Raw genomic sequence first — 17126 nt, 5'->3', positions numbered from 1 at the left:
ACATTGAGACTTTGTTTTTTCACAAAAATTGCCTTATCTCCTGAGTATATCAAGGTTTTACTGCTTTTATTTTGATTTCCAGAAAGCACAATATTATACATGGGTAAAATGGTGTCTTGTAGGGTCGTTTCATTGTTTCAGTTGTAACTGTATTTGTTGTCAACAAAAGAATGTTAAATAAATGTTACTCGGGTCATTCAGATACATTCTAGTAATTCAGTTGCATTTTGTCAGAGAAACCCAACTATGAAATGGTCACTATTCACCAATTTAACTGGCTAGAATGTTGTCTGCTTATTTCACTCTCTTGAATATTGGCTGGTGAAATCAATGTGCTTTCATCTGGGGAGATAAATTGTGGCAGTGAAAGTTAAAATTGAGATTTGCTAGAGAATTATTACCAGGCATGTCCAATTGGATTCGACGAGTACTTTGAGAGAGGCTAAATTTTGGCATGGAAGCCTAGTTGTGCAGGTAAATGACTCCTAGTTACTTCGCTGCTTGAACTGGGATGCAATCAATAAGAGATTTGGGATTTGGAGCAGAAAGGAGCCAATGAAGATGTCAATCAAGCTAGAGGAAATAACATGGTTGTTGAAGAACATTTGTCAAATTTGCAATAATTAAGAGCTTTAGTTTTTAAATATTGAATACCAAAGAAATAAGTTGGGTCACTTCGGATTTGGTCTTGGATAAAATAAAGGCTGCAAAGTTTTTAATGGTTTAAAGGATATTTGGCTGGACAGGAAGTCGTTGGAATAATTGAGTAGAAGTGACAAAGGCATGATTTAAGAGCTTTGGGGTTCTTTCATCTACTGACAACCTGTAATTAAATGTGACAATGCAAATCATTAGCGATATTTGTGTTGAGGCAAAAATGGTGAAAGGCAGCAGTGATCTTGTGCAATATGCGAGCCAAATGTTTATTGTGTTTAACTTCCATTTAGAGGAAAAATGTAAAAGCTGCATAGCTCTCGCGTGGTGTTGTAGAAAGAAGAAATGTGAAGTTGAGGCTTTGGCCACAGTTGTTACTAAAGACTGAAAATTTCCCACTTAGTGAATCATGTAATCAAGTGTATGTTGGGTATTGCAAAAGGAGAGGCAAGATAAATGATCAAATTAGTAGATTTACTTCCACAAACTGTTGAAACTGGAGGGACAAAAATGGGGAGCTTTTATTGCTAGAAGCTGTTTGTAATATTACAAAGGTATTCTTAATTTTTAATGAGCTTTCATTTCCAATTTAGTTGAATCCGGCTGCTGCTGCTCCCCTTGAGGAATTTAGAACTTCCCTTTAAACTGGAAAACAGCCACCAATTCTTTTCATTCTCACAACAATTCACTCAACTTAAAGGTCAAGCATGGAGAAGGCACAGGGGTCCAAGCACTTGGACATCGACCCCAGCTCACCGCAAGCTGCCAAGCATTGGCGACATTGGGAAAACTTGGGATCCTTAGTGCAGGTATTCGGGATGTTTGCTTATGGGTTTTCTAACAAGATTCAAGCGATGGTAAATACAGAGATGTTTCCTGAACGCCTTTAACTTACTAAAGAGAGAGTTGGAGGAAGCCACCCTGCACTTGGTGATTGAAATGTTACCCTTTGAGGTAGAGTGTGATGCATCTGATGGGGCTATTTCTGTTGTCCTTAACCAAGGAGGACGGCCCGTTGCACTCATGTCAAAGACACTACATGGAAGTGACTTGCAGAGAAAGAGGTGACTGCAGTATTTACACAATAAGCTATTGTCCTGGCAAAGAGAATGTGGACCCTGATGCATTTAGTCGGGTGTACACTTGTTCAGCCTTTACTACCTCCATACTCGCTGACATTCACAATGGACAAAAAAGTATAATTGTTCTCCATAAAGCCATAAACAATTAATTAATAGATTGGCTAATAACCAATAACATAGTCGTCCAGGAATAACTCGGCTGCTGCATTTTGTTAGAATCTCCCCTTTTTCCTGCAGATGTCAAGAAGACTTGTGCTTCAGTTCAACCCTCCAATAGGAGGGACCCTTATCGAAGCAAAAAACTTGTGGAACGGCTCAGCATTGATTTCAAGGGACTCTTGCCTACAGCTTTGCGTAACCAATATCTAGTCACAGTAGTTGATGAATACTTGTATTTCCCCTTTGCCTTTTCATGTCCCACTATGCATACTACAGCAGTGATCAGATACCTGGATCTGCTATTTAGCCCATGCAGAATGCCAAATTACATACACTTTGATTGAGGTTCCACCTTCCTGTCTAAGGAACTGAAAGATTATCTCTCCCAGAAGGGGGTTGCCACAAGTTGTACTACCGCATACCACCCAATCAGGAATGGACAGGTAGAGGTGTTCAACGGCATCATATGGAAGACAGTTCATTTGGCCCTTGGATCACGTAACCTGCCTAGAAGCAATGGGAACTGCTCCTTCCTGAGGTGCTCCACTCCCAAAGATTACTGTGTACAGCAACAAATACTATGAACATTTTTTTTTGTTGCTTTCCAACGCTGCTCATTCCATGGAAATTCACTGCCCTCCTGGCTAATGACCCCTGGACCCATTACTACTAAGAAGGTTTGTGAGGAGTAACAAGTATGAACCACTTGTAGATCAAGTTGAACTCCTTGACAGTAATCTAACATATGCAAACGTCCAGAACCCAGATGGACAGGAGTCTGCTGCATCTGTTCATGACTTGGCACCTTGTCCAGAAGCCCAGGCAATCCCCACTTCTATTGTGGAATAAGAGGAAGATATGACATGCCAGTGTGGAGGATGGTGAAACCGTAATTCCACAAGAACTGAGGAGATCCAGTCATGTACCTAAACCTCCCACTCAATATGGATGGGAGTAGTCCCATAGAGTGTTGCTTGATACTGCTAGTATTGTTTTTTTTAGAAGGAAAGAATAATATTACAAAGTTGTTCTTAATTTTTAATGAGCTTTACATTTCATGTTTAGTAGATCCTGGCTCCTGCCGCTCCCCTTCAGGAATTTAGAACCCACCTTTTAAATTCTAAATGTAACTACAATTACATTGAGTAAAGCTTGGCAAGCAGCCACCAATTATTTTTTCATTCTCACAACAATTACAGGGTATTGAAAAAAATAATTGGATTAGACATTTTCAAGGATTTTTAAATTTATTATCAAAGAACACGTACAACTTCACATAAAAGAACCCTGAGATTCTTTTTCCTGTGGATGAGGTCGAATTATCACTTACTGGGCGTGCAACAAGAGAAAATCACTCAACGTGTCCATGTAAACAAGAAAAGAAATGTAAACAAACTTGTGCAATACAGAGAGGAAAAAAAGGTCATCTTGTATTTGAAAATTTATGATCTGCTGGCAAAAAAGAACTAGACATGCAGGAAGCTTTTGTTTAAGATGCTGTATATTTGATTATTAAACAAAATTGGAGCCCACAAAAGGGGATGGGCTGGATTGCCCATTGGAACAATCGGCAGAAAACATAATAAACAAGTCATTTTTGGGTTGGAAGGCTGACCAATGAAAGGCTGGAGCCACAACGATTAATAATGATTTGAATGTCTCTACGTTCACCAATGAAGCAAAGCTAGGTGGTTACATAGGCAGTGAGCAAGATGCAGAATGGCTTTAGGGGTATACACAGGCAATATAACTGGGTAATCGTGTGGCAGGTAGTTAAAAATTGTAGGTGTGGTCAGTGACTTTTTAATACTTTTTTTCATAAATATATATAAATATAAAAACTTTTTTTCAGCAAAACAAACCCTTCCCCCTCCCCCATAATATACATGGTTGGAGCTCACATTTATCTTGACTATAAAGATCCGTATAGAGAAGTCACTTGTATTCATACTGTAGCAGCGTGTATTATTGTCCTTTTTATAGTTATAGTTGGGCCCCTATATGATCCAAATTTGGCCACCATGACTTAACAAATGTCATATTTGTTCTTTTAAATTATATGTATGCAACTATTCATCTCTGCAGTCCATCGTGCTACATGTAGAGGAGAATTAGATTTTCAAATAATCGCAATACATTTCTTAGCCACTGCTAAAGCGATTTTTTTTGACAAATGATATTTGGAATGTAGTTAATTTATTGCTTATTTCAATAAAATTACCTAAAAGATGAAGCTCTGGGTCATCCGTGCAGGCCACCCTTGTTATTGCTGTTAATATTTTGGTAATATCCTGCCAAAAGGCTCTCGCCTTCACACTCAATCACATAGCATGGAAAAATCTTCATATTTCTGTCCCACATCTAAAACACATCTCTATTTCAGATTTTGATCTATGCAACTTCTCTTGTGTAAGATATAGTCAGTGTAGGAAATGATATTGAACTAATCCGTATCTTATAATTGAAGTCATGCTATCCAAATGCCAATCAGACCAGCGTCTTTCTGATATTGCAACACCGAAGTCTGACTCCCATCTCTCTCTCTTGGCCTCTGTAAACCTGGTTTTGCATTTTCACTCTGGAGAGCATAATACATCTATGTTATAAATTTAGGAGTGCTCCCCAGCCAAATTGTTCGTTCCATTTCTCTAATTTCAGGTGGGACCAAAGTTGGCCGCCATCTTTCCCTCAGGAATGATCTCAGCTGTAGAAAATAGAAGAATGTCCCATTAGCTGCTCTATATTTATGTCTTAGTGGTTGAAAAGACACAAGTCCCTCCGCAGAGCAATCATCAATACATCTTATTCTTTTGTGATACCAGGATATTCTGTTGCTCAGATTCATGGGCAACAACAAATTTTTAATATAATGGTGCTCTTAGTGATATCCCTGATTTTTTAAAATACACTCATTGATTTCTTGCCATATTCTAATCATGTGTATTAATACAGGATTATCCATATTTTTTGTTATTAACTTAACATTCCACTTATAAATAAATTATTTCACTGTCCCCTCTCTTATTGAATATAATCCCATTCAGATCCAAGAAGTGGGGTGGGGGTGGGGGGGGAGATTATCTTCTTCAGAGAAGAATGAAAGAATAAATTGTATTAAAATAGAAGTGATGCTTTTCAGTTGCTGCCCTATTGCACTACCAACAAAGAAAAATTCTTGTAAATATTAAATAATTATTCAAGGCCATTCCTATGGAATAATAAGGTGCTGAGAATTTCACGGAATTACAAACTGGGAGAACTTAGGCATCCGAATATTAGGAAGTATTATGTATTAGCACATTAAAAACAAATCAATCCTTGTATGTGAATCATGCACCTTTGAGTTGAACAAATAATCTCTTTCTAAAGGATTAAGTAGCCGCCATATATCAATCAAGTTTAAATCCTTCATAAATTATAATGTCATTTTTACAATTTGTGCTGATATATTTAATAGTGGGTCCAAACAGAAAGTAAAATCTCCCCAAACCAACCTTAATATTTTCACATTTCAAATTGTCTTTTTACATCCTTCCTGTGTTTAATCAAAGCAGGTCTAAAATCTTGAAAGTATATCACTTTTTCACGGTCAGTCTCAGGCAGGTCATTATTTTGCTTGGAGTATTCATAATGCTGCTCCCAGAATTGTCTTCCGTTACCAGGAACTCAAAAGTCTTTACCAGGACTGGATGTGGTCATTGATCGTCAGCTCTTCTGGGTCCAAGGGTCTGGTGAGCCCTTTCTATCTGTAATTTTCCTTTGAATTTATTTTCTCCCACTACTTAGGGGATCCATGTTTCAAATAAGTTTACCAGGTCTCTCCCTTCAATCCCCTCTTTCAACCCAATAATTTGGACATTGCTACGTTTGCTGAAATTCTCCATGGGGTTGATCTTGTCCAGCATACCTTGTTTGTCCAAATCCCATTTCTGCACATCTTGCGTTCTCGCCAGATCAATTTCCACTTGGGTTATTAAATTTTCAACAATGTCTTTAAATTCAGTCATCCTCGCTGACATGTCTCTCGTTCCAGTTTTGATGCCTGTAAAATGGTTACATAAATTTTCCATTTTCTCCAGAAAAATGTTTAGGTCTTGTCCTGACTCTCCAGCACTGCTGTGGGGTCAGCTCATACCAAGGCCACTCTTGTGCCTTTCCCAAAATGGTCCTGGCTTAGTAGAAACTTCCTTGGTTTTTGGGGGTTTTTTTCTGCCTTGGTCTCTTGGTACTTTATCCATTTTTGGTGAAGAGATTCTTGGTTTTGAGGTTTTAACCATCTTTTTGATACTCTTAATGGAGAGCTCAACCAAATTGTACAGACTGCATCTGGAGAATTGGGTATAATTTTGGTCTCCAAATCTAAAATAAGGAACATCTATATATCAGAGAGAATGTAATGAAGATTTATGCGTGGATGACAACCTGCCATCCCAAGTAATAATAGTTGTTTATTCTGCGGCGAGAAAGGCTGGCAGATGCTGGAAATCTGAATTTTAAAAAATGCACAAATTGCTGAAAACATTCATCAGTTAATGTTTCAAGTCAGAAATCTTTAATCAGAATGACAGTTTCCTTTCCCACAAATGGGCTGTCCTGCTGAGTGTTGCCAGCACCTCTCGTAGATATTTACTCTAGGGTTTGCAGGAGAGATGCGATCATTGAAACACAAATTTCTTGAGGCTCGACAAGGTGGATGCAATTTTAAAATGAAGATGTACAGCATGGTAACAGGTCCTTCCAGCCCATGAGCCCATACTGTCCAATGGCACCCAAATGACTCTACGTTTTGAAGGGTGGGTGGAAACCAGAGCACCCAGAGGAAATCCATGCAAGCACAGAGAGAACATACAAACTTTACAGACAGCACCGGATTCAAACCTGGATTGCTGGTACTGCAGTGACAACACTATGCTAACTGAGCCACCCTCAATGTTGATGTTTCCCCTGGCTGGAGTGTGTCAAGCCATAGGTCACTGAAAACGAGATGGTGGACATTCAAGCCACATGAGAGGGATATTCTTTTTCCTCCAAGAGGCTGTTGGAGGCTCAGTTATCAAGAAAAAGATGGATTTTAATAGAAGTGTACAAGGTTAGGGTTAAAGTAATGTGTGTGCCATGATTTGGTTGAATGTTGAAGCAGACATGAGAGGCCATATCACTTTTGCTTCTAGTTAGGTTCAATCAGTTGATGGGTAGAAAGACCCTACATCTCACTATTCTGTAACTAAAAGAAAATGCGTATTTAATGGACGGTAAGAATAGAAGGGTCACATTTGGAATGAAGAGGTTAATGCTTCTGTCTGTTCAGCAGAAATTCTGAGAATTTTGAGATTGATGTCAAGATCAGTCTCGGAAGACTGAAGAACGGGCCCAGTGCTAGGCTGAACTGAAGCTTAATGATAAAGTTGGAGCTTAACACCTGAGAAATTAATTTTGTTTTTGTCCTAAAATTATGCTACTTTGTTAATGATACAATCCACAAATGTGCAGCAATTTAAGTAATTGTTTATGATGTAACTGCAGTAAAAGGGGAATTTTATCTTTTATGGTCAACTGGTTATGGAATGAAATTATCCCTACATGATTAGAATCAGTGTGTGATAAATACCAATGCTGCAACGCCAATGGTGTTCTCGAGTCGACTGCACATCTGGGGCTACATTTTGACAAAACATCTACAATTCATTAAGCTGAAAAAATATCTTATTAAAGTGCTTTCTCTCGTTTGATGCCATCTTCGCAACTCTGCAATGCAGTTTCCTCTGCTATGTCTGTTTCTTTATATATATATATATATATATATATATATATATATATATAGTGTTAATTTATCCTCTCAGATATGCTAGGTTGCTTGCTTTAATGTCTTGAAATGTTCTACATTATCTGTTGTTGCGAACTCTGCATTTAGTTTGATATCCTTCCTCAACGTTTACCTCTCCAACCTTCCTTCTCGTAACTTAGCATTAAATTATGAGACCGTTCAATTAATAAACATTGTAATTATGAATTCTGAGTAATTTCTGCAAACCTATTGACGAGATATGGCCATTGCTTGTTTCTAATCTATTCATTATTGCTCGGCTGTCTTTCTTTCATTCTTCAGTTCTGTGCTGATGCATCTGAACATTTTTTTAAAAGCCTCTCAGTTTTTACTGTGATAATTTGAGGCTTTAAGTCCCAGTAATATTGAATGTTTCCTCCCTCCACTGCAGCATTGCACAGTAAGTATTTGGAGGAGTTTTATTTGAGACAGTTTGACGCATTTCTGCCACGGTAATCGTGATTTACCACGGGTTCTGATTTACAAAGATTTTGAATTTTTCTCAACCTAATCAATACTGAATTACAGCTCCTGGCACTGCACTTTTCCCTTCAAATTTGGTGTCTTGTTTTTCCAAGCAACCCACAGACATCCAAGATTCACCTTGCAGATAATCTGAATATCCAAAATGCAAGTTAATTCAAAATGGTTTCCAAGTACCTGTACAGTGAACATTAATTGTTTTGACAATTTCTCTGGATTACTGTGGATTGTTTCATGCAATAATAATTTTATAATTCCATCAGTACATCCTCACATTTCATTTATCAAATATGTTTCCATAAGGACTATATTTTCATTCTAGGAAATTACTATTTTAAAAGTAAGACACCTCTGCCTCGATTTTTATCTTTCACAATGATTAAATTAACATTTATTTTCTGTATTGCACAGTCAGTTTGCACTTTGTCTTCTCTTTCGTATGCAGATCTTTTCTTGAGTACAGTTTTTGCACTACTGATAAGTAGAAATTCTGCCTGGCCCGCCAGAGAAAGAATCTCTGGGATGTATGTGATGTCACGTATGTACTCTGACGATAAATGATGTTGCTTCTTCCTTGATTGGATATACAAACTGACCTACTACCTGATCTGTAACTAGGCGTTGACAGTGGCGGATTAACTACCACCCGGGCCTCTAGGCTAAACTTTAGTAAGGCTCCCCCTGACCTTGCCCTCCTGTCCCACCCTTCATTAAATAGAATTTAAAAAAATGACCCTAAGTTACATTAAATAACTTGTATCAGTGGTCTCCAAACACTCCTGCCCAGGCCCCTAGGCTTAAACCTACTCAGCCTAATGGTTAATCTGGGTGTTGATTCTTATCTGGTATTGGTGTATAATTTTACAGTTCATTTTAAGATAGTCTCAGCTGGAAATTGTTGCCAGTTTGTTTTCTTTCGACGGGTTGATTGAAGTGGAAAGGCATACGGAGCAATGTAGCAGCTGTTAAACAGCCCTTGTCCTAATTTCACTGATAAACTAGAATTATGCAAATAAAATTAATTGACTGTCAGACGTCTGTAGCCGAGACTATACAAATTATTCTGGCAAATGACCAAGCCCAATTTGGTCACTGTTGAAACTATTTTTTTCAGTGCATTCTCAAGAAATGCTTGGATATTTCCTGGATCTGGGCCTTCACTGAGGTAAACGAAGCTTTTGGTGTACTGCTCCAGGCCTTGACTGGTGCACTTTAATCAGAAGCTAGGAGGAACTTGATTATTTGTGTCTTATTGTCACTTATAAAATAAATTTTGTTCAAGGGCGATTTAGGAATTTACATTTGACTTCAGGAGGGATGTGTGAAAACATACACTGTACACCTTCCTTTGCCATCCCTCTCACTTACACACTTTCACTGCCGTTGCTTAGCCCAATATCTACTTTTTTCCTCCCCTTAACACTGCACCCCCCCCCCCCCCCCCACCTTCCACTAACCAACATTCTGCAAACCTGGAATGAGGACTCTCCAGTTAATACTCTGAACCTAAAATGAAAAACAACCATAAAACGTTCATTGAAGTTTCGGATCTCAACTTGGGAGTAGTAAGTTACTCCATGGAAATAGCTGAGTAACTGGGCTTCCAAATTTTAACAGAGAGGGCAACAAGAGAAGATGACTATGGTGGTCTTATGTGATTCTTCTGGCTCTCCATCCCATAGGATGATGACGGTTCCTTTCAATTTGTGGGGTTTGATGTGAGGATCAGAAAGATGTTCACCACACATCTATATAGTTGAGGCAAGACTACCATATTAGCTTACCAGTACACTTGGGGAAATCATTTGATCGAAGGTGATAACAGGAAAGTTTTACCTTGTTTCACCAGACTGCAATTCCATGCTGAAGTGCCATTAGATGACCAATGGGGAAATGTTCCATTTTCCATGTGTCAAATTAGAACACAAGAAATAGGAGTCGGCCATCCGGCCCATTGAGTCTGCTCCACCATTCAATGGCTTACCTCATCTCCACCTACCCTGTCTTTTCCCACATATTCCTCTACTGTGTATTTTAAAAAAAAAAAATCTATCCACCCTTGTTCTAAATATAGCCTCCTCCTCCACTACTTCCATGAGCAGAGAATTCCATAGATTTACCACCCTCTGGGGAAAAAACAGTTCCTCCTTATCTCCATATTTTTCTTTTCAATCTTTTTATTGGTTTTAAAATATGCAAAATACATAGGTACATATATTATTAATAAAGTAAATTAATATCATGTTACAAGTATCAATAACAATGAACAAGATAGATATGAACCCATGTTATTGAATGGAAAGTAGTAAAAAAACATTTTCCTAAACTAAGAATCAAACCCCATACTATAAAGGTTGCTGGCCGAGTTAAGGAGTTTACTACTAATAATAATCTCTGTCCTGAATCTACTACCCTGGATCTTGAGGTTATGTCCCCTAGTTCTACTCTCCCCCACCAATGGGAACAACTTACCTACCTCTATCTTATCTATGCCTTTCTTATCTATGCCTTTCATAATTTTTATTCAGTAATATCCCCTCTCATTCTTCTAAATGCTGACCAGCTGCATCAGAGTCAGGTACGAGAACACAATACGCCGAGCATAAAGCCCTCCAACAGGTAGTGGACTCAGCCCACCATTGCGAATGTCTACAGGCAAAGCTGCTGTTGGAGAACAGTAGCAATCATCAAAGACCCACCACACATTCTGTTCTCGCAGCTGCCATCAGGAAAGAGGTAGAGGTGCCACAAGACTCACACCATCAGGTTCAGGAACAGCTGCTCCCCCATCACCAACAGACTCCTCAACTACAAACTCAATCAGAGACTCATTTAAGGACTCTTACATGTGCACTTTATTGATTTTTTAAAAAATCTCTGCATTGCACAGTTTGTTTACATTTTTTGTTACCTGTTTTCAGTTCTTTTGTTTGTGCTGTGTACAATTTATTTTTTGCACTATGAATTAGTGGTAATTCTGCCGTGCCCATTCTGACAATAAATCTGAAATGTAAAGTATCAAATGTGCACTGTGGGCCCTTGCTCATTTGAAACTGAACGATGTATACATTTTTTGTTGGTTAAAGCTGTAGTAATTAGCAAACATAATCTTTCTGCCCAAAGTTGCATTGGATTAGAAAATAGTTTTTGACTATAGAACACAATATATAAAATGTTTCATCCTTGAATTTTATATTTTGGATCCTCTGACAACCTGGCCAATCAGTTGTGCACCTCGCAGGCCTTTCTTTCAGATACCCAGTAGTTTATTTTCCTTTTTCTTCTTGTAATTTGTCAGCCATGATCACTTTTAAAACATTTTATTTGTTATAGATTAAGAGTCAATTCAGCTGAAATGTGTTTGGTTTTCCATGCAAATCTTAAAATAGTTTGTTTAGTTGTCACAAAATACCTAGCACAGTGAGACTGGTTCTTCTGCAAACAAGTCATTGCACAGCTGTGTACAGAGCACAATTTATAGAGTATAATTTCGTAATTAGCACCAAGCAGGGGAAGCATGTGAGCACTGTTTATAGGGTTCATGCGGGTGCTTGGATGTTTGCAGGGAAAAAACTTTTAAACCTGTTGATACATGCTTTTCACAGTCTTTAACCTCCTGAATACATTTGAAATTTTAAGTTTCCAACAGTTCTGGCTTAGATTCCAAACCCCTCAGAACACCTGGCTTGGATGGAGAATAATTCACCGAGGCATGCATCATATATATGAAATGGGGAAGTCATGGCTTTGGGTACTAGTGCTGTAAGATCATGTCCCCCAAAACAACAGTAAATCCTTGCATTCGTCCCAGACGTTAAAGGCATTTCACCAATACGCATCTTACAACTGTGATTCAACCTTAAATATGTCTGCAGCACAATCCCTGAAAATCAAGTTTTCTTTCTCCTTTCAAAACAACAGAAGGGTGTCTTTGTTTTCTTGAAAGCTAGTAATCATCTTCCAATCCTACCCACCAAGTACCATCACAATAATATCTTATGGCGATTGTAATTTCCAACTGTCTGACATTAGAAGAATTAAATAAACTTGATTTTTTTTTAAATGAAGTTGATTTTTGCAAAACACAATTGATTTGTAACCAGAATTCAATGAATATGTAATTAGTTCAAAATGCCAATGTCGCTATTTCCTTCAATGGTTTTATTTCCTTGTATCATACATATGAAGATGACATTCCTCTAGAGACCTCCAGGCAATCACTGCCTCTCTGTTTCTGGTCCTGATGATAATTACACTTCTTTTCAGTTCACTTAATATGGTAACCTAGCATTATACTGTCAGAAGAAACCCAACCTAGCTTTAACAGCACGTTATGATGGATAAGGCACGCGAGTGCCTTGTATGATAAGAGATCTAGTGGATTCCTTTATCAGAGTTACTTTTCACAAAGTGATCATAACTGAGGTTCAGTCCGAAGAGGGGTGACTGTTGCCAGCAAGAAGTGAAATGCCAGTCAATTTTCGCAGTGACTGCTACCAAAAATGTGTTGATCATGATGTTCATTCAGAGTTAGCTGAATTTGACTGATGTGACTTGAAAATAACAGTTAGGCTCAGGAACATTTTGTACAAAATAAACTCTCAATGTTGAGTCCTTGAAATAAACATAATTATAAGCCGCAGTCGATGGGACTCCGTGACACCTATTTTGATTCGTCAAGTGAATCAATGAATTTAGATAAAGACCTACAGAGCCCATAATAAAGACCAATGGGCATGTATAGCAGGCAGTCCAAAACACCTTAACCAATTGGAGTATTGTTAGTGCCACCACTTTCCTAGAAACCAACTTCTGTGCAAGAATGAAGGGTGTTTTGATTTAAATTTAGACATATGGCATGGTAACAGGCCTTTCTGGCCCTCAAAGCTGTGCTGTCCAAATATCCCAATTAACCTTCAACCCCTGTATGTTTTGAAAGGTGGGAGGAGACCCATGTAGACATGGGGAAAACGTGCAAACTCCTTGCAAGCAGCGCCAGGTTCGAACTCAGTTGCTGGCACTGTAATAGAGTTGCACTTTTATTTGTGACTTTGGAAAAATGACAAAACATGTTTCATACTTCCCTCCAGATGAGGTTTTCTCATTTCCAATTGGGCAGGGAGAAAGGCTTGAAGTTTCCTCTGAAAGGTAATACTATTTGCAAAGGTAACACGACCCTGGATAATCAGCCATTGTTATTGCCTTGCATCCTTCTATGGCACACGTCAAACTCTGGCCCGCGGGCCAAATTTTGCCCGCAAGATCATTTCAAAAGTGTATTAGAGGTGGCCCGCCCTGCAGCGAGAGCCGATGCTGTTTTTTGGTAATGTCACCCCCACCATCCTCCCCCTTCATTGCACATCCTTCCCCATTGTAACACGAGAAGTCTGTCGATGTCATCAGCCGGCAAGCCAGTTGGAAGGCTCCCCGCACAACCAGTCACTTCTCCCACCTGTCGAGCGGTGCGGCGGATGGGCGAGCGCCTGTGATTTCCTGTCGGCGCGACGGGCATGGCAGGCTGTGCACGGCCCCCGGGCAGCGCAAGCCCCGCGCGACAGGCACCGGACGGCCTTCCACAGCGCGAGTGTACTTCTCCCGGTCGCCACGGCCTTCAGCGCTTGCACCCGCGCAGACCCCAGGGACGGCTAGTTCGGCCCTGCATGTGAAGAGAGAGATGGTGGCTGTCCGCAAAGGCTGATCGGCAGCGCGCTGGGCCTGAGTGGGTGGGTAAGCAGGGGTGGGCAGAGGGTGTAGGTGAGGAGCAATGGGCAGGGGAAATTATGGTGGTGCGAGGGGCAGTTAGAGGGAGGGATGAGTAGAAGGAGGGGTGGATAGGGAAGAGGTAAAAGGGGAGGGGCAGGGCGAGTAGGGGAGGGGTGATTAGAGGGTGAGAGACGGGTAGAGGGAGGAACAGGTTGAGGGGAGAGGCAGTAGAGGGGCGTGTATAGGATGGGGTGGGTAGAGGCAGAGCGAGTGGAGTGAAGGGTGAGTAGAGGTTGGGTAAAGGACTGGTCAGGTAGAGGGATGGTGGGTCGAGGGTGAATAGAGGCCTAGAGCCTGAGGAGTGAGCAGGAAATGCTGAGTCCTGATGCAGGCCAAAATAGACACAGCCTGTGAATGCTGACTACATCTCCACAGGGACCAAATAGGTTTCCCTCAGGTCAAGCAAAGGGTGAACTTGAGCTACCTACTCCTGACCTGTAACATTATCCTCCTAAAGTTATCTCCTAAAGTTTAACATTACATATGTTGAAAGAAGAGAAAACATGCAGATGTTGTTGAAAAATTTCAATAAATATTTAGTTTGGCCCTCGACTTAGTCCAAGTTTTTAATTTTGGCCCTCCGTGAATTTGAGTTTGACACCCCTGTTCTATGGGATGATGCTTTGGCAGAAATCAGGAGTCACACTTGGGTGGGAGACTTGAACTCTTACCTTTTTGTGTGTAGTGGGATGTTGATGGGTATAAGTTGTCAGGAGAGAAGGGGATTTTTTGTATATTTTTTAGACATAATAGCATGGAAATACCCCTTTTGGCCCATGACCCTGTGCCGCCCAATTGATCTACAACCACCGGTACTTTGTTTTGAAGGGTGGGAGGAAACCCACACAGACACAGGGAGAATGTAAGAAACTCCTTAGAATGCAGGATTTAAACCCAAGCCCCAATTGTTTGTGCTGTAAAAGTGTGGGCCTAACTACTACACTAACCATGCCAATGTTCCAGTGCAGCTTTTTGCCTCGTGAGTTTTGGTAAACTTGCAATCAATGAAGAACCCAGTTAAAGATCACGCTATCTCATTAAGCTTGAAGCACTTTGATTCATCTTAGCAAGTTAACAATAGCTTTCACATGCAGTATTGTAACAAAGCCCTTAGAAAAATCGGCAACATGTGAAACGGTGTTTGTGTGTGGTCTTTGGATTTAATGATTTTCCTCTTGCCCATTCATTCACTTAGTCAATGCTATCTCTCAATGTCTGCCACAAAGTCCTCAAGCAGGATTCTTGGAGGTTGCATTGTTCATCAAACCTTCCATGATTGCAGGTTCAACTACAACTTTTGCTTCCCATACAGAAGAGAATTGTTCTTTCATTTTTGTCTGTAAGAGCTACTTTTTGAGTGACTGGTATTGCAGATTCTGTAATTTCAAATACCATACTTCACGTCCACACAACATTTTTAAAAAGTGAAGGACTTGATAAGAATTCTTTCCAACTGAGGCAATAGTCCCAAGATGCTCTGCAATAACTGTCTCTTTAAAACAAAAATAACCTGTTTCTTCCCTTTACGTCACGGGCACCTTCAAACTGGAGTCAGATCTGTCATAACTTGTTTTGGTATTATATTACCAAGCTTTCAGCAGACCTGTGATTGTCATAGATCTTAATCTCAGTTGAATGATTTAAATTAATAGTGTAGCGGAAGATGTTTGACTCAGATGCAGCGATTTAGGAAGCAATCTTTTCACACTAGATTTACTCTGCTGCTCCCCTCCCCCCTCCCCCCACTCTTCCTTATTTTTTTCCTCAGGCAAGTTGAGTTGTTCAGGTGTGACTCCAGAATGAATAAATGGCCTCATTTGCTGTAGAAAAGTGGGGGTCAACAAGATATCTGTGCTTTAACTTGGAGGAATGTCTCAGCGTGATGGTGTACTACAGATGAGTTGATAATTCAGACTGTAAAGAGATTGACAATAAACCTTTGAAGATATTGGATTAATGTTTAAATGCAAATTAAACAAGTGAGGCTCGAACCAATGAGGCCCAGAGAAAAGAATGTGGTGCAGCACATAAATTATGTGGAAGCTTTTTATTCTGGGTGGCATGTAGATTAATGGTTCTTCAAACGGCTTTAGAATAATATTAAAACCCCAGTTAAAGCAAAACTCTGCAGTTAGAAGAAATATTGTGTTGATTAAGTTGCCTGTTGTACCTTCACAATGTGACCTATTGGGGTGTCAATACTCTGGCAGTTACAGTAAACAAAAATAAACCTGATCTGGTGTGGAGATCAACATTTTTGCCTGAGATTGCATGCTATAATCAAACTTTAATTTTACTTTCATGCATTTTAAGTTTGTATTGATACTTATCAAAATTAGTTAATTTTGATTATTTAAAAACAAATTATATGCATTAAGTCTCTATAAACTCAACTAACTTGAAATAACCAAACATTATGGACTAATGTGATAAGTTTGTGAGTTGTTGCTGTATGGTGAACCTGATTGGAGACTTGAAATCCCTAATCCTGATATTTGAAGATTACATGTAGGATTTTTAATCATTTGATGGATGTGATAAAGGCTGCCCTTAACTCCAACTTTTTTTTTAAAGGAAGCAGGAGAGGTTTCAATTTGTTCAAATGCTATATTCAAACAGGCACAGGAGTGCTAGCTTTGCGATTTGCTGAGAAATGGGATTATTTCTGATTTTTTTTAGAAACCTGTCAGAGTTGCCATGGTTGTTGGTCCACATAAAACTGGTTGAGCTACACCTGCTAACTTTTGTGTATTACTACTCGGAGTATTGCATCTCTTTCAGGGTACTGTTAGGTCTGCTTTGTTCATGAATGAGTGAGACAAACACCAGGCTGAGTCGAAATCAGGGTTCTTTGTTCTTTATTACCGGATTGTAACACTTGCGTCTAACAAAGTTAATCGGAGAATGCATTCTGCCGTTATCAGCAAAATGGTGATTTTTTATACCCTTGGATACATGCTTAGAACATCATCATATCATTACTTGTCCAATGACTAAAACTGTTGCTATCCTTTCCCTGCTAGCTTCCTGCCTCTCAATCCATCAATGTCTCTCTTATCTTGTAAGTACAAGGATGCATTTACATCTTGTTACAGCCCTGTACATTCCCACCTCATGATGTTTTACCTAACAGGAGTACAAGGACACCTCCCCTTCTTGTT

General features: G+C 39.5%; 1 protein-coding gene across 4 annotated transcripts in view; it reads left to right on the top strand.

Moving 5' to 3' along the window:
- Positions 1-17126, top strand: part of LOC138747772 (breast cancer type 1 susceptibility protein homolog) — a 159156-nt gene that overhangs the window by 64696 nt on the left and 77334 nt on the right. For 2 of the 4 annotated variants that reach the window (XR_011347652.1, XR_011347651.1), the window contains one exon: positions 1248-1463. The exons of the other annotated variants lie outside the window; for them this stretch is intronic. The gene's annotated coding sequence lies outside the window, so the exon portion shown is untranslated. The remainder of the gene's footprint in view (positions 1-1247; positions 1464-17126) is intronic. 4 annotated transcript variants of the gene reach the window in all.

The sequence above is a fragment of the Narcine bancroftii genome, chromosome 12 (genome assembly GCF_036971445.1).
Source record: "Narcine bancroftii isolate sNarBan1 chromosome 12, sNarBan1.hap1, whole genome shotgun sequence".
Lineage (NCBI taxonomy): Eukaryota > Metazoa > Chordata > Chondrichthyes > Torpediniformes > Narcinidae > Narcine > Narcine bancroftii.
Note: the sequence above shows the minus strand (reverse complement) of the source record. Positions and strands in the feature narration are given on the sequence as shown.